Below are 20,884 nucleotides of genomic sequence, written 5' to 3' on the forward strand. Positions count from 1 at the left end.
TTTTAGTTATAAAATAATATTTTTTAATATAAGATATTTTTCAATAATTCTTTATTTCAAAAGGTACATAATAATAAAAGTGAGATAAAGTGATATGTATTTTATTATTTAAAATAACATTAAAAAATATATTATAAAAAGTTGTGTATTAGTAAATAATAAATTCATATTATATTATATTTATACTTGAAATAAGTCAAAATAATTTATATGTATATATTAAATATTGCTTTTTTTTAATTTTGATAAATATTATGTTTTTTATAGGTTGGAGTCAAGATTAGTTATTATTATGTGTTGTGATTAATTATTATTATTTATTAAATTGGAATAGACTGGAACTCAAGATAAAAGATTAGCAACTTACCATTTTATAAATTCTTTCTTCATTAGATAAACGCCCCATAAGTAATTCATATATACAAAACTTAATATTAAATTTATTATTTCCTTAATTAAAATAAATCAATATAAATATGTGTATTTAAAATGAAATGTTTCTAAATAACATGGTGTGGAAGGAGGAGGCCTATATGGCTTTGGCTCACCATTACAAGGTGTTTATTGTGTTGATGTCCATTGGAGTGTTCTAAGGGGAATTCAAGGTAGTCAATGTGAATCTTATTGAAGATCTAATGAGACCAATAGAGGTATACATTGAGGAAATTTTGGATGACACAATACTAGGCCTAGCTTTCACCTTAAGGTGAGCACTTTGTTGGTGATTTATCTTATATACACTAGGTCCTATGTAACATGGTAACATGGTAACATACATAGAAAATAAATAAAATGAATAATTGAATTTTTGAAGTTCACACATGGTACAACATCATTACAATGCATAAATTGAACATTTACATTTGATATTGATAAGGTTATGTCAAATAGAAAGAAAGATACTAAGAATTAATAATCTAAAAATTGTTCACGCTAAAGTAATAAATATCTTTACACAAAATACTTAAATGTAATATATATATATCTTGGAATATAAAAATAAAATAGATATTATTATGTAAAATACTTAGATGTGAATGTGTCGACACTCAATTACATTACAGTAGAATAGATATTATTATGCCCATGTGGATGGATATATGTGCCCATTATACAACATATATTCTTATAGAATTTTTGTAAAGAAAATACCAAATATTTTTTTTAAAATAGGACGTAGAATTTTCGGTATAATAAATTTCTAAATTATGAATATTGTCCCCAAGAAATTCCCAGTCTGTATTATATCGCTTTAAAACAAACTAATTAACTCCTAAAGCACAGCTCGAAACCCTAAATTCCAGCTTCGACTAGCGCGTAAGAATGGTCTCCACTGAAAATTTCTGTGAGTTTTTAATCAGCGGATTTACAGAAAATTTGATAAACGCTGACGGCGCAGGGCGAAAATATGCTTGGAAAAAGCTTTGTGAGGAATTTTGTCGGGGGCGTGGGCCATCTTATTCGATTCTTTATCGGTTGCTTTCGCAGGTTGAGCTTTCCACATCGAGCCCCGCCACTTCCACTTACGCCTTTAATAAATATATATTTGAGAAGAAATTTTACACTGGAAATGCAAGCTTCAAGTTTTATTTACAGGGCACAAAACCCTAATCGACCTTTTCTTTAACGCACAAATCGTTCTTTGAGTAACAGTTTTCGGCGAAAGCATTTTCGTTAAATCACTGCATATTTTCGCATGTGGTAGTTCTTTTCGTGTGCTGTTTGCGGCGCACTGGCCATTAGTTTATTTCGACCGTCTCTAAATTCTAATTTGAAATGGTAGTGGAGCTGAAAACGACAACATTGAACAAAATGGATGCAGAGGTTTTTCTCTTTCGCTTCTGTCAGCTTTCCTCTCTACCTAATATTCGTTTTCTGTCGCTGTAAAAGATAAAAGATTGTTCCAAGAAAGTCAAGAGTGAAAGACTATAGTAGTATATAATAACACGTTTAACTTTGTTTAGAGTTCTTATAATTCTAAATAGGTGACAACAATGGATATAATCAAAAAATAAGTACATAGTATTGTTCCCTGCCTTATCTAAGGTAAAAAACTATGTTCCTAGATTTTCATATCAATTAATTTTTGGAGTCCAAAATATTTAAGATAGTCCAAAAAAATTTAAGATCTTAAAGTTTGGTGTATATTTATTTTTAAAATATTTTTTTACATAAAATGCAATTTTCTAATTGGACATTGTTAATTTTATTGGGTTAAAAGTGTTTTACAATATAAAATTAGAATGCAAGTTTGATTGACCACTTCCAAAGGCATTTGTAGAGGAGAATTGATCTCTTGACCATTGTACGAGCCGACTCGCGATAGAGGCTTGGGTGAGAGACCTGATGTAATCCATCAAACTGTTGTTTTTGAATTATAAAGCAGCCAAACAAGGGGGTTAGCCCTTACAACAAAAAAAATAGACTACTACTAGTAGAAGACCAATAGTCAAAAAAACCCCCTGAAGCTTATAAACCCAAAAACATCACCCGAAAGATCAAAGAAAGAGTTTTAGCAAGCATTGAATTACTATTGCTTGTACCATAACAACATAAACTAAAAAAGTTTCCAAACAAAGGCACAACCGCCTTAAAACTAATAGAGTTCTTAAACCAGCAAACTAAAAGCATAGAAAACAAGGAGGAAATGAACCTAATTGGGCTTCTTCTCATTCTTCCCTTTGAGGAGGACGTTAGCCCAGTCTTTAGCCAGGAAGTCAAATAGCATTTTGGGATCTTCATTGGTCAATTCTCCTTCTCGATTGTCCTTTAGAGGGTGCAAAGTAGTAGTCGCGACATGTGTCACCTTGATAGTAAACTTGGCCAGAAGTGTCATTCTCTCCTCTAGGGCATACACTCTCTCCCTTAGCTCATTGCTAGCCAGGTTCTAAGCCTCCTCAAGGTCCTCCTGTTTTCCACGCTGATTACCATCCACCAAATCCATAGTGACATCCTGCAAAACCGGGGTGTTAGAGATAACACTATCATTGGTTAGAACCTTGGCAGGAGAGGACACTGTCATGAGGGAGGGTGCTCTTTCCACCATATCTGGGAACTGGTCTTGTCTGAGGTCCACACACCCTAATGCAATGGAAGTCGAAACATGAATCGTCTTTATCCCACCTTTTGTCACACCTCCTAAACCAAACATAGAGGACTCTAAAACCTCCACCTCCTCTTCCTCCCTATTCACCCCACCAAAGTTTGAAGTCATCTGTTTTAGCCTTTGTTTGGGGTGGGCCATCTCCTCTAAATCAAAATCCTCCTCCTGCGAGGCCCAAGACCTCAACTTCCTTTTAGCATTGGACTCTCCTTCCACCTCTCCCCTTGTCCTCTGAATCGTCTGGCTCTTTCTCCTTACCTTTCTTCTTCCTCTCCATAGGCACCCACTTGCAGAAGGCTAGGGGTAGAGGCTCTGGGTCCAGTTATTCTGAGTGGAATCTGGTGGGGGCGGGGGTTAGGGAGAGCAGGGATGTCAACCTCAACAATCCTAGGGGGAAAGCAAAGCAAGATGAAATTGGTAAAGGCAGAACATCAATCCCTGATGGAGAATAGCATAATTAACTCTCTTCCTCATTTTCTCCTTAACATCAGCAACCATATCAATCAAATTGTGTAACAGAAAGAATGGAATAGAAATGTGATCACGACGATGGAAATGGTTCAGAAGGGCGAAGTGATAATAGTAGCAAACACCATACCTCCCTTCAAGCATTATACCATACTCTGATGGATGCCCAACTACTATTGAAACCTTTGATATAGGCACAAGTAGGGTCAATGCTTAATGGAACAAAGTATGTTTTCCTTCAAATTTTTGCATTTGAAAGTTTCCTAGTTAAAAATATATATATTAAATGTATTTTTAAGCTAGAAAACTGAGAAACTGGAAGATTTATGGCAGAAGCTCAATTGTTATCATTTACTACAATCAGGAAAAGCACTTGTTAAATATTATATTTATATTTAAAATAAGTCAAAATAATTTATATGTACATATTAAATTTTGTTCCTTTAAATTTTGTAAAATATTATGTTTTTTATAGGCTGAAGTCAAGATTAATTATTATTATGTGTTGTGACTAATTATTGGGTGAAAGTACAAATTTGTGTCACCTTTGAGGCTAACTTTGAAGTTCTAGCCAACCTCGATCTGGTTGAATGGGTTTCGGGGGGACCAAATCAGGCTACAAACATGTGGTGTCGATTGTGCACCAAGTGGTGTGTACAACTCGGCATGGGTCTAGCCAGAAACCCATAAATTATATAACCTATGAAAAGATAAATCTGCTTGTCATTTTCATCAATTGAACTTTTGGGAACTGCAAAGCAGGAAGAGCTATAGGAGACATTCGGCCAGATCAGGCATGTCAGCAATTCCCCCTAATTTTTTAATTTTTTTTATGTTTTCCTAGGTAGAAATATGGTTTTTAATGTGTATAATATGTTTTATGTTTTCTTAAGTAGAAATATGGTTTTTTATGTGTATTTTTAATGTAGATTGTTTTAAAGAATTCAATTTTATTTTTTTTATTATAAGCATGGGTCCAACCGGAAACCCATAAAAATTATATAACCTATGAAAAGACAAATCCACTTGTCATTTTCATCAATTGAACTTCTGGGAACTGCGGAGCAAGAAGAGCTACAGGAGACATTCAGTTGGATCAGGCATGTCAACAATTCCCCCTAATTTTTAAATATTTTTTATGTTTTATTTTATGTTTTCCTAAGTAGAAATATGGTTTTTAATGTGTATAATATGTTTTATGTTTTCTTAAGTAGAAATATGGTTTTTAATGTGTATTTTTAATGTAGATTGTTTTAAAGAATTCATTTTTTTAATATTATTATACGTTTATATTTTTAAGTACTCTAATATTAGATGAAGTTTAGAAAATGTATTGAAATTTAGCGAAACTTAGAAATTATTAGAGAAATTGTAAAATATTATTTATAGAAAATAGTAGAAAATTTAAATTCAATTAGTTTATAACATTTAGAAAAAAAATTAACTTTATAAAATATTAGTAAATTTTAAAAATATCAGAACTTATTGAATATATTAGAAAATTTAGAAAATACTACAACAATTAGAAAGTTTTGAAACTTTAGAAAACAATATGAAAAAAAAATTAAATATATAGACAATTAGTTAGATGTAAATTAGAGAATTTAAATATTTTTATTTTGTTTTTATTACAAATCATTAGAAATTGTTATAAAGGTAAAGATTTAGAAACAATTGTAAACTGGTAACTACTAAATCAGACTTTTACCTCTTACCGTGAACATAAATAAATTCTAATTGAAACCTAATATTGAACCTTAAGCAAGAGCAAAACTTAACATTAAATGTAATTAAATCACAACATTAAACCTAATCAAATTCGAATTAAAACTCTCACATTGAATCAGATTAGACTCTAACTCCTATATTGAACTTTAAATCCAAATATGTTGACCTAAGCTACTCCCTAAACCCTAAATTTCTCTCTAAACCCTAAACCACTCTAACCATATAATTTGAAAACCTCTCTCTCTCTCTCTCTCTCTCTCTCTCTCTCTCTCTCTCTCTCTCTCTCTCTCTCTCTCTCTCTCTCTCCCCTCTTCTCTCTAAACCCCATAATTCGTAACATAACTTCATCTCTCCCACTCCTAAAACCCATCTCTCTAAACCCTAAACCACTCTCTAACCCCTAAACCCCGTCTCTCTAAATACTAAATTGCTTTGTAACTCCTAAACCCATCTCTGTAAACCCTAAACCACTCTCTAACTCCTAAAACCCACCTCTCTAAACCCTAAACTACTCTCTAAACCCAAAACCACTCTCTAGCCCCTAAACCCCATCTCTCTAAATACTAAGTTGCTATGTAACTCCTAAATCTCATCTTTGTAAACCTTAAAACACTCTCTAACTCCTAAACCCCATCTCTCTAAACCTTAAACTACTCTCTAATCTCATTTAATCCCTAACCTAACTTCATCTCTCCCACCTCATCTATCTCTCTCTCACATAGCTTCATATCTCTCTCTCTCTCTCTCTCTCTCTCTCTCTCTCTCTCTCTCTCTCTCTCTCTCTCTCTCTCTCTCTCTCTCTCACTCTCTCATAACCTCATCTATCCCAACCCTAATCCATAATCCCTAAGATAACTTCATCTCTCCCCTTTATCTCTCTCTAACTCCTAAACCCCATATTTGTAAACCCTAAACCATTATCTAACTCGTAAACCCCATCTCTCGAAACCCTACACTGTTCTCTAACACCATTTTATATGTAATGTAACTTCATCTCTCCCATCTCATCTCACTCTCTCACTCTCTCATAACCTCGTCTATCCCAACCCTAACGCATAATCCCTAACATAACTTCATCTCTCCCCTCTATCTCTCTCTAACTCCTAAACCCCATTGCTCTAAACCCTAAACCGCTCTCTAACTCCTAAACTCCATTGCTCTAAACCCTAAACCACTCACTAACTCCTAAACCTCATCTTTGTAAACCCTAACTTCATATCTCACTCTCTCAAAACCTCATCTATCTGAACCCTAAATCATAATCCCTAACATAACTTCATCTCTCCCCTCTATCTCTCTATAACTCCTAAACCTCATCGCTCTAATCCCTAAACCGCTCTCTAAGTACTAAACTCCATCACTCTAAACCCTAAACCACTCACTAACTCCTAAACCCCATCTTTGTAAACCCTAACTTCATATCTCATTCTCTCACTCTCTCATAACCTCATCTATCCCAAGCCTAACCCATAATCCCTAACATAATTTCATCTCTCCCCTCTATCTCTCTCTAACTCCTAAACCCCATTGCTCTAAACACTAAACTGCTCCCTAACTCCTAAACTCCATTGCTCTAAACCCTAAACCACTCATTAACTCCCAAACCCCATCTTTGTAAACCCTAACTTCATATCTCTCTCTTTATCATAACCTCATATATCCCAACCCTAAATCGCTCTCTAACTCCCAAAAGAAATGTAATGTAGTTAACATTTCTTTATATGTTGTACAATAGGTTTTTTAAGAAAGATTCATTTAGTGTGTTTTGATTCAATTAGTTTATATAATAATCTGTATATATATATATGTATATGTATGCATGTGCAGATCTCTATTATCATCTATCTAGTTTTGTTTGTTTATATCTTTCATCATTATGGCATCAGAGGGTATTGATTCTAGAGAGGCTAGTGTACATGGTCATCCTCATAGTGGTTCATCCCATAAATTGACTACTAGTACCCAGGACAAGTACACATTATTTAGTGATACTATTTAGTGCTTACAGAGTGCACTTGATACTATTGGTCAAAGTCTATAGCTTCACCTACCCTACAACATAGGGATAAGGTGATTGTAATTAGCGATGAGCTTATTAGCATGATGCACTATGTCGAGGGTTTTAACCCTTATGATAGTGTTAGTTTGGACACTTTTTATAGTGCTCTATCCTGTTATGTTGGTGGTAGCTTGCGATGGAGGGAGATAGATAAAATGGTCTCAGTGGAGAGTATCAAGAACATGTTCCCACATTATTGACCTTTGAAAAAGGTTAGAGGGTATCATGTTATGAGGTAATTGATCCATTGGTGGCACCTTTCATGCATCCTCGTTGGTTGGCCACACATCACATGTGGCCCCAAGAGGATGAGTTCACTTTATATTTTTGCAAACAATTGTTTGCAGAATTTCATCTCCATCAAAAGGTTGATTATACTAATATACTTGGGCATGTTGGGTAGGGTCAGGGAAAATTCTCAGATAAATTTAGACACCCAGATGCTCCTGTGCCTGTTAATAAATAGGCATTGATTGGTCCAAAACTTTTGATGATGCCAAAACGTTTGGAGTTAGTTGCAGTTAGAGATAGAGTGGTAATTGATACACGTAGAGATGTGTACGAGAGTATTGCCACTATTGCTACCTGGATGCATGAGATGTCTTCTAACTGAGTGCACAGATACATGACACAGTCACAATCTGCTTCTACAGGTGGTCACACTGTTGCATCGTCTTAAAGTGATGATATGTATCATGAGATTGACATCCCATCTCCAATAGATGTCTCCGCAGAGTCTTCAATGGACTGCTTGAGGGCTATAAGTACATGTTTGTCTAGTGATCTTCTTTCAGCCTATCGAGCTATACAGTTGTTGATCAGACAACCACTTAGTGCAGTGCCATCATATGTGGCTGATATCATCAGAGGTACATTGGAGGCACAGGGTGGTTAGGGGCGAGAGGACATATATGTTGCATCTATAGCTCCATCGTAGACCACAGTTGAGGAGGATGTAGCCCCCTACCCAGGCAGCTTTTCACCCACCACGAAGTTCATTGTTCACAGATGTGCTCATGGATCCTACACTTGACATCAGAGATGTGACCTTTAGTGATACAAACTTGAGTGAGATAGGTAGGCATATATTTGCGACGACAATGGCATATGAGGACTTGCAGACACCTATGCATCCTGTGTAGTAGGAGACACAGGTAAAACTTTACAAACATGTCTATTTAATTGTACTTATTATTTAAATTGAAATTGTACACATGCTCATGATATATTTGTTCTTATATTGGACACATGGTTCATGATCTTGTCTCAGTTGATCACATCGTGGAGCATGATGTGATCATGTTTGATATTCATATATGTCATAATGATGTTTGATATTGATTTATAATGATATCATTTCTAGATTTACAACTATGGGACATTTTACATTTACAACATGCTCATATTTGATAGATTTCATATTAGCATGAGTTCTTTGACCATTTGCATCTATAGTAGGCATATATGATATTTTGATGAGTTATGTGAACATTTACATTTATGGTTGACATATTTGATATTTTCATGAGTTATGTGAACGTTTACATTTATAGTTGACATATGTGATCTTTTCATGAGTTATGTGACCATGTTTGTATGTAGTTGATATATTAGATATTTATATTTATAGAATATATTTTACATAAATGTGCAAACATATTTTTTAAATATCTCCTACATTTTTATTTAGATAATTGTTAATGTGTAATAAATTTATGTGTTTTATAAATTAATGAAAATATGTGTTGCATAATTTTCTAGGTGTGTTGTAAAAATGTACATAGCAAATGTACATGTAAATTTAGAAATAAATACATTATTTTTTAGATAATTGTTAATGTATAATAAATTTATGTGTTCTATTAATTAATGAAAATATGTGTTGTGTAATTTTATAGGTGTGTTGTAAAAGTGTACATAGCAAATTTACATGTATATTTAGAAATAAATACATTATTTTTTAGATAATTGTTAATGTGTAATAAATTTACATGTTTTATAAATTAACGAAAATACATCTTACATCATTTTTCAGGTGTTTTATAAAAGAGTATTGTTGTCACAAAATTTTGCACCCTTGTCCAAAGTTTTTACCTAAGGACAACCTTGTGAAACATGGAAACAACCTCCAAGTTGTGGGACTTGAACTATGAGGTTGAGTCTCTGGAGAAGGCCAACTTCCTTTACTATCAGGGTGCACCTAACTACTCTTGGAGAGGAAAAGGGAGAAGGAATGCATAGAAGCAAATCTACCTATTCTAACCTAAGGGGGGCGATGCACCAAAAATAGAGTGTTCAAACCAATCTCTGCCCATACATGCACTATTGAACTATCATGACACCAAAAGATATACGCATCTAGACTTTCTTTAATCTAACAATCACATGCAGATCAGAAAAACCCAAATGAATGACACAAGGAAAGAGAGGATTCACTTGTATACCATTCATAGGCCAAAAGAGATACAGTCATGCAAGATTGCAGATATCTACAATACACCAATGAGAGGCAAATAGTTCTTGCACTTCACATCAATGGTTGAAGGAGATAAGAATGTCATACCATTCAGAGGCAAAGGGGATTTACAGTGAAATTGCAGAGCAATATCAGAGAAAATAGAGAAGAGTCGACCACCTTGACAAAATCTACAAAAATTGCCTTTATAGCTTAGGCATAACTGAGATGTTCTCTAACTGAAGTTACTCCACAACCACTGCCATTAAGTCTCTTTAGGGAAAATCTAATCTAAGCACAGATTGAGATACAATGAAATTTGATATTTTGTTAAAGTGGGAGCCTGATAGAAACGATGCCATTAAACCATTCTGACCAATTAGATGGATAGGATCAGAGATGGTGGAGTGTTCTCCTTCATTTACCAAGTGTAGCATTCACTCGGGAGTGGTTGGAATCGATCATGAAGATCAGATTGTGTAAGAAAAATTGATTCACAAAGTCAAAAAGTCAACCAAATACTGCCATCAAGATGAGCCACGTGGACTAATGATTTTATTTTGTTTTTCCACCTCGCAAAGTCTCCACACGGTTGACCACATTTTCTCAACTAATTGCACTACCTCCTCAAAACCCTGACCACGACAATCTCCCAACTGCCAGCCTTAACTGTCAATACCTTAGTCGGGCCCGCTGGAACACATGTCCTTCAGGTGCTTTCCCACATTGTTTAATTACCTTGCATCTTCAGAATGTGGGAAAGCATCAATCATTGATCTCTGAAAGATCAACGATCGTGAAAGACATTCGTTATATTGTGCCTACCCACTAAAATTCTTGGGCCCATGAACACTTCGACAACCACCTCAGTGACCTAGCCCTATCTAGCATCACCCTGCAGCAAACCTGACCCACAAGGACATGTGGCAATAAGGCGCTTGCCCACATTCCATAATCTCCTCGCACATTCATAATGCAGGGAAGCACCAACCCTTGATCTTATTGCATCAGACGGTGTACATAACCCATACCCTTTGAACCTATGTGAATATCCTCTGCGACATTGCTAGGACATGTGTCACTAGGGTGCTTGCTTGCAATGTTAGGAAGTCTGACAAAAGACAAAATGCGAGAAAGTGGGCGCCAATGAAAATGCTAGCTCACTCAGTAGCTCTCCCCTCTGCGGCCCACAAAAGAAGATGGACCCACTTGCCACCCATCACAAAGGGGCTTTCCCACATTATGTAAAGGTAGTGCATATTGAGAATGCTAGAAAGCGCCCACCATAGATCACGAAAGATCTGACGGCGTGGAAAGTTGCGGGCTGACAAAAACAACTTAGGAAAGAAAAGAAATACCATAAGGTTTTAATTGTTTTATTTTTTGTATTTCCCGGGCATTAATATAAAAGATGGTAAGTGGTCGTTGGGTGAGCTCAAGTATTTGAATTCAAATTTTTGGCAGGAGGCAAATATGGTCAACAAGTATAAATATAGAAAAAAGAAAAACATGTATAACTATTGAAAAATAATGAATGTATATATAAATTTGAAATATTTTTTATGAATCATTAAATATATCTAGATCATTTAGGAAGTTGCTAATACATATGGTTGGGATCCTCTTTACCTTTAATAATCTCCAACAACTTTTCATGGTCCTCGATATCTAACCTCCACTTTGGTTTGCTACGTCCTTTTTTGGCATAATGTCAAACAGAATCTTTGTGGCTAAAACCAAGTGGCTGTAATGCAAAACTTTTTGGCCAGGCATGTATTCAATAAATTGAACACCATTGTGGTCAATTTTTGTTTTCTGATAATAGGTGCCTACAAAATAAGATTTATACAAGTCATTTAGTACTCTTAATAATATAAAAAAGAAATAATTATTTACAATTAATCTATCACTCTCTAATTAGTTGTATACATCTCATAAGAGGATAATCTATACCTTCTATAACAACTGAACCAGTTGGATAAGATTGGTTATCATCATCTATACATGGTTCAGTCAAATTGATTTTCGCTTTTGTATCTAAGTAAATAATAATCCACACCTTCCACATATTCAAGATCCACATTGATAGCAAGGATGTCACCTACAAATGTAGAAAAATAATGGAAATTGTAAATATATATATATATATATATATATATATGTGAATATATGAAGACAAATTAATATAAAAATGAAACATATTTGTAGAAACTCACCTAGAACAACTAAATAAAAAACACGTTCATAATCAACTGAATACATAGGATTATGAATGTCTATGTCATTGTTATCTTCTTCATAAGGGGTACTTCTGATGATGTTTGTCCATGTCCATTCAGAGACATAGCCAATCACAATATTCTCGCATTGACTCATTGCATTGTTTTGAATTCAGACATCACAAAAACATGATTTTTCTCTTACCTGAATTATTGGAGGTTTGTGTTGTCTAGTAGTCATTAGTTGATGCAATCTTCTAATTCCAACAATGGGTTGACAATTGTAAGGATTTAATTGATCAATACCAATAACACAATAACTTGGCAAGTATCTATGTCAATAATCAAAATATTAAAGTAATCATGTCAAAGAAAAATGGAAATCTTACCTTTCACTTCCAAAAATAAAAACATTTAATATATGTTGTATCACGAGGATAAAAATGAGTTTTGCACCATTCAACAACTTGATTTGCTTTGTCTATCTTTACACTTGTATAGGAAAGAAAATTGTAGATCAATTTTAACAAAATATAAAAGAATTATCTAGCAGATGGTCATATACATCAAATTTGATTAGTACATAACAATATTATACCTGAAAGTTAATGTTGGTGAAGTGCACACTTTACATAGGTTCCTGCTCCATCATGCTCTCCTTTTCCATGACCACTTTCAAAGAAGTTCCAAAGAAACTTAACATTTCATCTTGCATGTTGTGTTGCAAGCCAATTGAATGCTTTTGCAGACTTAAATTACCCTAGGAAAAAAATTAAAATAAATTTATGAGTAATCAAATCTATATATAATTAATTGTTCTGTTAATTAAATATGTGCATTTTAAAGTTTAACTTTCAAATACACTTACTAGCACAACCATTAGACCAAATCTAATGTTCTGAAGCATTTATCCCACAATTTGCAAGATCATCAAAGAACATTCCAAAAAATGAGCTATATAGCTCCTATCATGAACCCTATCATCACTAAGATAAAAATAGACATCCTTGATGATAATGTGTTGATGATATTATGCATGTTTATAGGAAATGTGTACAAAAATTGCAATTTGATATGAGTGATAATATTTAGCTTGAATTTCAGACTGAAGGGAAAAATATAGTTTTTAGAGAAGTCTACAATTGATAGAATAGATCCTTGTGGACAACAATTTTTTGAATCTTGAAACTATTTGACTTGCCATCTTGCACCATGATAATGCTGGATGTGTGGATAAATCATAGTTCTAAATTTATCCATAAACTCACCATATATCAAATTGCTTTCCTTCAAAGCTATTTTTTAAATTCTTCTCCATTCCTTGTTCGATAGATCTCATACTCAATTATGTTCCACACAACTGGTTTTGAAACATCAATATTGTCCATTTCATATAGAAATTTTTGCAACTCTCCACAATTTGTGCATGCATTTTTTATGCATTCTACATTGAATTCATCTAACTCTTCAGCATTATCACATAACAAAGACTTGACAAATTCTATTGTTGTAAGAAATCGAGCAAAATGAAAACCAATAGAACAATCCAAGAGAGCTTAATGTGAAAAATACTACCACTAGCTTATATATACCTCTATATATATTACGCCGAGAGTAATCGTTCTCGAGGCGCCTATTTTCATTTAATCCCAAGGTTATTTTAATCATAGTTGGGATTTATGAAAATGAAAATAGGCGCCTCGAGAACGATTACTCTCGGCGTAATATATATAGAGGTATATATAAGCTAGTGGCAATCGCGGCGCAATAGGAAAAGTATTTTTAAATTTTTTTCTATTTTTTTAAGGTAAGTGCTGAATTATTTATTTCTTTTTAAATGCAATTGTATAAACTTACTATAAAAATGTAATAGTGTAAACTTACTATAAAATTATTCTTGAATATTTTATTTTTTAATTCTATATATGGTGTTTATTTGCATCACTTTAATTCAGTTTTATTTTAAGCATATTGTTACGTAAAATGTTATATTGAAGAGTAGAGTTATAGTTAGGGTTAGGGTTAGTGTTAGGGTTGGGGCTATTGTTAGGGTTTGAGTTATGGATAGGGTTAGAGTTACGGTTAGGAATAGAGTTACAGTTAGAGTCAGGATTAGCATTAGGGTTAGGGCTAGGGTTATTTTTAGGATTATGAATCTTGTTAGGGTTATAGTTAAGGTTAGGTTTAGAATTAGAGTTAAAGTTAATGTTAGGATTAGGGTTAGAACTTGGGTCACAAATATAGTTAGGGTTAGAATTAGAGTTAGGGTTAGGGTTAAGGAAAGGGCAAAGGTAAGAATAAGGGTTTAGGTTAAACATATAGTTAGGGTTAGGATTAGAATTAGAGTTAAGGTTTGAGTTAAAGGTAGAGTTAGAATTGGAGCTCGAATAAGGGCTAGAGTTAGAGTTTAAATTAGGGTTAAAATTAGGCTTAGGTTTAGGGTTGAAATTAGATTTACAGTTAGAGTTAGAGAAAGGGGTAGAGAAAGGGTTAGTTTTAGGGTGATGGTTAAGGTTAGGTTTATATTTAGAGTTAGGGTTGTATATAGAGTTACATCAGGGTTAAGGTTAGGGTAAGGGTTTGAGTTGGGGTTAAGGTTAGGGTTAGGGCTATGGTTTTCATCTAGATTAAAGTAAGGGTTAAGGTTAGAGTTAGAGTTTTGAGTTAGGGTTAAGGTTAGAGTTAGGGTTAGGTTACAGTTTTATTGAAGGTTAAACTAAGGATTAGGTTTAGGATTAGAGTCTAATTATGGTAGAGTTAGATTTACAGTTAGGGTTATATTTAGGGTTAGAGTTAGGGGTAGGATTATGGTTTTAAAAAAGTAATTTTCTTTTTGGCATATTGTAATGTAAAATGTTATAGTCAAACATAGATATATGGTTAGGGACAAAGTTACCATTACAATTAATGTTAACCTTAGGGATAGAATAAGGGTTAGGGTTAGCATTAGGGTTAGGGATGGAGTTAAGGTTAGGGTTTGAGTTATGGTTAAGGTTAGGGTTAGAGTTACGGTTATGGTTATTGTTAGAGTTATGGTTAAGGTTTGGGTTAGAGTTATGTTTATGGTTAAGGTTAGGGTTAGAGTTATGGTTATGGTTAAGGTTTGGATTAGAGTTATGTTTATGGTTGAGGTTAGGGTTAGAGTTATGGTCATAGTTAAGGTTAGGGTTAGAGTTATGGTTATGGTTAGGGTTAGTGTTATAGTAAGGCTAGGGTTAGGGTTTGAGTCAAGGTTAAGGTTAGAGTGAAGGTTAGGGTTTGAGTCAAGATTAAAGTAAGGGTTAGGGTTAGGGTTAGAGTCCAATTATGGTAGTGTTAGATTTAGGGTTAGAGTTATACTCACGGTTAAGGTTAGGGTTAGGGTTAGGGTTATTATAGGGCTCAAGTTAGGGTTATTGTAGGGATAGGGTTAGGGTTTGAGTCAGGGTTAAGGTTAGGTTTAGGATTAGGGTTAGGGTTTTAGTTAGGATTAAAGTTAGGGTTAGGGTTAGGGTTAGAGTCTAGTTATGGTAGAGTTAGATTTAGGGTTAGAGTTCGGGATAGAGTTATGTTTATGGTTAAGTTTAGGGTTAGAGTTATGCTCATGGTTAAGGTTAGGGTTAGACTTATGGTTATGGTTAGGGTTAGGGTTATAGTAGGGCCAGGGTTAGGGTTAGGGTTAGGGTTAGGGTTAGGGCTTGAGTAAGGGTTAAGGTTCTAGAGTTATGGTTAGGGAAAAGTTTTGAGCCAAGATTAAAGTTAGGGTTAGGGTTATGGTTAGAGTCCAATTATGGTAGAGTTAGATTTAGGGTTAGAGTTAGGGACAAATTAATGTTTATGGTTAAGGTTAGTGTTAAAGTTAGGGTTAGGGTTAGTGTTAGAGTTAAGGTTAGGGTTAAGGTTAGAATTAAGGTTAGGGTTAGTGTTAATGTTAGGGTTAGGGTTGGAGTTAAAGTTAGGGTTAGCATTAGGATGAAAATTAGGGTAAGGGATAAGGTTTGAATTAGAATTAGGGTTCTTGTTAGGGTTAGAGTTACAGTTAGGGTTAGAGTTAGAGTTAGGGTTAGGGTTAGGTTTAAAATTAGAGTTAGAGTTGGGATTAGGGTTAGGGTTAGAAATATAGTTAGGATTAGAGATAGAGTTAGGGTTAGGGTAAGAGTAAGAATTAGGGTGAGGGTTAGAATTAGGGTTACAAATATAGTTAGTGTTAGTGTTAGGATTAGAATAAGAGTTAGGGTTAGGGTTAGAGATAGAGTTAGAATTAGAGTTCAAATAAGGGTTGGAGTTAGAGTTAGAGTTAGAGTTAGAGTTAGGGTTATATTTAGGGTTAGAATTAAGGTTAGGATTAGAATTAGTGTTAGATTTAGGGTTATGATTAGTGTTAGGGTTATGGTTGTAGACACCTAAATTTGATTACACTGCTTTGGTAATCTAATTTAGCCATCTCTAAAGGCATCATTAATTAAATTCTTATTTAATTAATCCTTTGTCATCCCCTAGTTGATTAATTTAATTAATCATCTATAGTCCTAATTGATAAATCAAATAATCTATTATTTATCAATTAAATCCTTTGCTCCTATCTAATTCCAAAAATCCCCATTTATTAAATAAATCTATTTGATAAATGAAATCCTCAAATTCAAAAACCCCTAACCTATCTCTAATCCTCCATTTAGCCTAATCCACCCCATCCACCCATACTAACCAAGCTTAGCCACTAACTCACCCACCCTCATTAATGCCATCCACTTGCACATCTCTAACATCCCTAAGCTAATCCTAAACCCAAGCCTAATCCACCCCCTAATGTTGTCACATTCCTTAAACAAGTTTAAGACTTTCCTAATCCAAACCAAAGTCTCCCCTCAAAAAACCCAACCACTAAGTCATGAGTGCTCTTACAAAACATAAAGACTCTTACAAACCCACTCATGACTCTTACACCCATCTTCCACACTCTTCCCTCTTCCACACTCATTCCTCTTACATCCCTCTTACATACTCAACCCCACTCATCATAATTTTAACCAACCCTTTACCCTACCCTCTCACACTCATCCTCCTTGTGACAAGTGTCACCTTCCCATTGGTGCTAAACAAGCACAATCCATGTGCTCCCCTTTGAGTGCATCTTAGCCCTCCTTAAGCCTTCATCCATCCTTGCATCTAAGCCCTCCATCTCTCTACCCCTTAGCCTATAAATTGAATCCCATCCCAAGCCATTTCATCAACAATCTTTGAGCTAAAGTTACCATGCTATTTTGAGAACCAAAGCCATCAATATTACCCTTATAATGCCAAATTGAGAGCTCACAAAGCTACCAATTTGCCATTACCCATCTCCATTGAAGCAAGCTTTTGAGCATCTTGAGCATACATCCACAGCAAAAGGACACATCTACAGAATCAAGAAAGCATTGAGTGCTTTTTCTTGTGAGGTTTGCACTTCTTGTTTTCTTCCTTTGTCTAAGCATATATGTGAATTTAGTTTTTGGTTTGTGAATGTTTACTTCATTTGTTAATGTTCTTTGTATACTGATTCTGGTTCTACATTTTGGCACGCCCGGTAGGACCCCACTATGGGTCATTTAATCATCTATTTTCATCTATATGTCATTTTTCTAACCATCTAATGTTTTTTGTTGTTTGAGTGTGTTGTGAGGGTGTTTTGCTTGTTTTTGCAGGTTAAAGAACGCACTTAGGAAGAAGAAATACCATCTAAATTTTTTTTTTTGCATTTTTCAGCTTTTTTTGGCACAGTTTTGGTGTCTGCAACCTATTCTATCTACGAAAATCGACGTCTGCGAAAATCGACATCTGTGAAAATCCGAGTCTGCGAAAATTGACATCTGCGAAAATCCGCATCTGCACAAATCGACATCTGCAAAAATCCGCATCTGCAAAAATTGACGTCTGCGAAAATTGACATCTCTGCTTGTCACCTGTGTTTTGTGCTGCTTCCATTTCTGCTTTATTATTTCTACACTTTGTAGCTAAAAAAAAAAAAAAAAAAAAAAAGTATAAATCAAAATTTGACTTTTAGTGGTTCCGTAGGATTTAGACCATTTTAAGCATTTTTACGCGTAGAAAAAACAACAAAAAAAGTTAAAAATTTTTTTCCCATACTTAAGCTCTCATTTTTGAAGATTTTGGCTAACTAACTAAATTGCTTTTTTTTTGTCTCATTGCAGGTTGGAGCACATATGGAACCACTAACCATGCTTCTTGCAGGTTTTCATGTTGCTAAAAAATGAACTTGAATGTTTAACTATTTGTCTTTGAATGCATGTTGCTAAAAAAAAAATGAACTTGAATGGTTAAACACATTTTCCATTGAATGAATGTTGCTCAAAACACACTCTTGAATGTCATGGATTAAAATCAACTTTCTTTGGAATGCATGCTTAAAACAAAAAATCCAATCTTGAATGCCAAGGATCAATTAACCCTTACAATATCAAACACTTCATTTGGAGCTTCTAAAATTGAACAAAACAAATCTCTTTTTCACATGCAATCTAGGTAAAGTTTGATTTTTGGACATTTAAGAAACTTTGTTAAGTTAAAATACAAATTTACAAAAATCAATTTGAGTAGTTCCTTGGACTCACCTCTTTTCTAATCACCCATCAAATATTAACCATTGGTTGCAATCTCAGGGCCATTTATGGGGATGGGTCTACTTGAAAAAGGTGTTAAATGTTCCACAATCTAACTCACTCACTTGGTCTTTGAACATTTGCTTTAACTTTATCAAAATTCTTAAATGGCCAAAACTCTAGATTAAATCGATCACACTTCAAGTTTGGGCACTAAAATTGAACAACAACTGACGTGGAGAGCCTCCGGGCACGCGCTTGAAATCGAATCTCACACACTTTTGTTTTGGGCTTAAAACAAACTCACACTCAATCTTGAATGCCTTAAAAAAAATTAATCGATACTTGACGTGGAGGGCCTTCGGGCGCGTGAGTTTGCTTTTGTTGACCCTAACTCTTCTTATTGTTTGCATTCTTCGATCGATTTACTTTTGTTGGCGCTTCAAGCTGGAATTGAACATTGTCTCTTAAACATGAGTGCTTGCAAAGTCTAGATTAGCACACATAAGAGTCAGTTGGTAAAAGAACAAGCGTGTTTTTTAGCCCAAGGTCATTCGAGTCTTCTCTCCCCTTGTCGTCTTTCGAGGCCATCTTGGGTGCATAAGATTAGGATCCAAAACCTTGTTTCTTTTTAGGAGGCTTGCTTGGGGATTTCATCACCCCTTGGACGACCTCAACTCCAGTGCTCCGGCGGAGTATAAGAATCGGGAGGTGAATCGAAAGACACCTCTCTTGGGATCAAGATTTTGTCATTCGGACTAAGCCTCAAGGAACTTTATACCCTTGAGAAGTGAAAGAGGAGAAGTGGGTTACCGCTCCTCTCGGCTGTGTGACATCCTTTTGGTCTCATCTACGGATTTGGGCCTCACGTACCTTGCGTATATCGAGGACTCCCTAGCTAAACCAATTGTCAGCCTTGCAGAAAACCATCTAGGATGTTAATGTGTTTGGAGTGACTGATCGAAACATTTGTAGAACATACACACTCCTTGGTGCAAGTATCACATTCTGAGAACCACAAACTTCTATCTGGGTGTTCCTATCTATTGCTTGTTTTTATTTTACTTGTTGAATGAATGTTTGCCAAACTTGGTCAATCCTAGCTTAGGGCACACTTAGCATAGTCACTGCCTATTTTGGAAGTTGAACAAGTTGAAGCAAAACAACTGAGATTTTTCCCAAAGCCAAGCAAATTCAGGAATTTATGTCGGAACAACCCAAACTCAAACAGAAGTTTCACAAGGTCAAACTCAAGCCATCTCTAGCATACCAAGAACTTTCAGCCAAGAGAAAAGAAATAACACCAAGCCCACGAATTTCCAAACTCCACAAAGCAGAGGACAAAGCTACCGACGAAACACTTCAAGAGGCCTGGTTAGAGCGCACCATCAAATTTAGCCAACATCCAGGAGTTAATCCTGCTTATGCCTTACCAACTAGGCATGATTTCTATGATTAGACACCCTTGTTTCTCCACATCTTCTTGGATAAGCTTCACTCTAGAGTCATCTTTGTAAAAAAGCCAGCCATCTTAGCTTATCCCCTTAAGCATTATTAGCTCATCCATCTCATTTAGAATCATACCATCTAGCTAGTAATTGAAAATCTGCACATCTAAGCTTTCAAAATTGTTGTCACCTTGCTAAAAGTTTGCCATTCCTAAAATCTTCCAAATCCACCAATCTCACCAAGGTTATCCCTTTGACAGAGCTTTGTCTAGGGTAATCTAGCTTTGTCACTTGTTATCCCTCATCACCTTGAGCTAAAGGTTGGGATTCGCAAGTGGTCAATCTCGTGTTCTTCCTAAAGGATCATCAGTCTATCCTTAAGTTGACACAATCACCACCAAGCTTGCACATAGGAAAGCAAACCTTTTGTACTTTGACAACATATCTTTGAAGTTAGAATCCCCAACCCAATCCTCCTTAGGTTTTGTCATATAGCTTTGCCTCAACCTAGGAAATCATTTGCATAGAAAAGCCTTCCCCCTTTTGCATCCATCAGCATTATTGCATCTCATCCCTAGGAGCATTTTTCATGCCACCCGTCACTCGCTTAGCCAAGAAGAAAGAAACAATGGAGCCCTATCATTTGGATCGAACAACCTCACCCCCCTTGAGCACTTAGCCATCCTTCAGCCTAGAGCAAGCTATGCCATCACCTACTGACATTGAAGCTTTCATGAACCAACCAGGAAATGCAGTATTGGTAAACGCCATTATAGACAAAAACAAAGAGACAATCATGGCTAATTTTCGAAGGGACAATGTA

The sequence above is a fragment of the Cupressus sempervirens genome, chromosome 3 (genome assembly GCF_028749045.1).
Source record: "Cupressus sempervirens isolate cs-2001-9-10 chromosome 3, ASM2874904v1, whole genome shotgun sequence".
NCBI classification, from domain to species: Eukaryota; Viridiplantae; Streptophyta; class Pinopsida; order Cupressales; family Cupressaceae; genus Cupressus; species Cupressus sempervirens.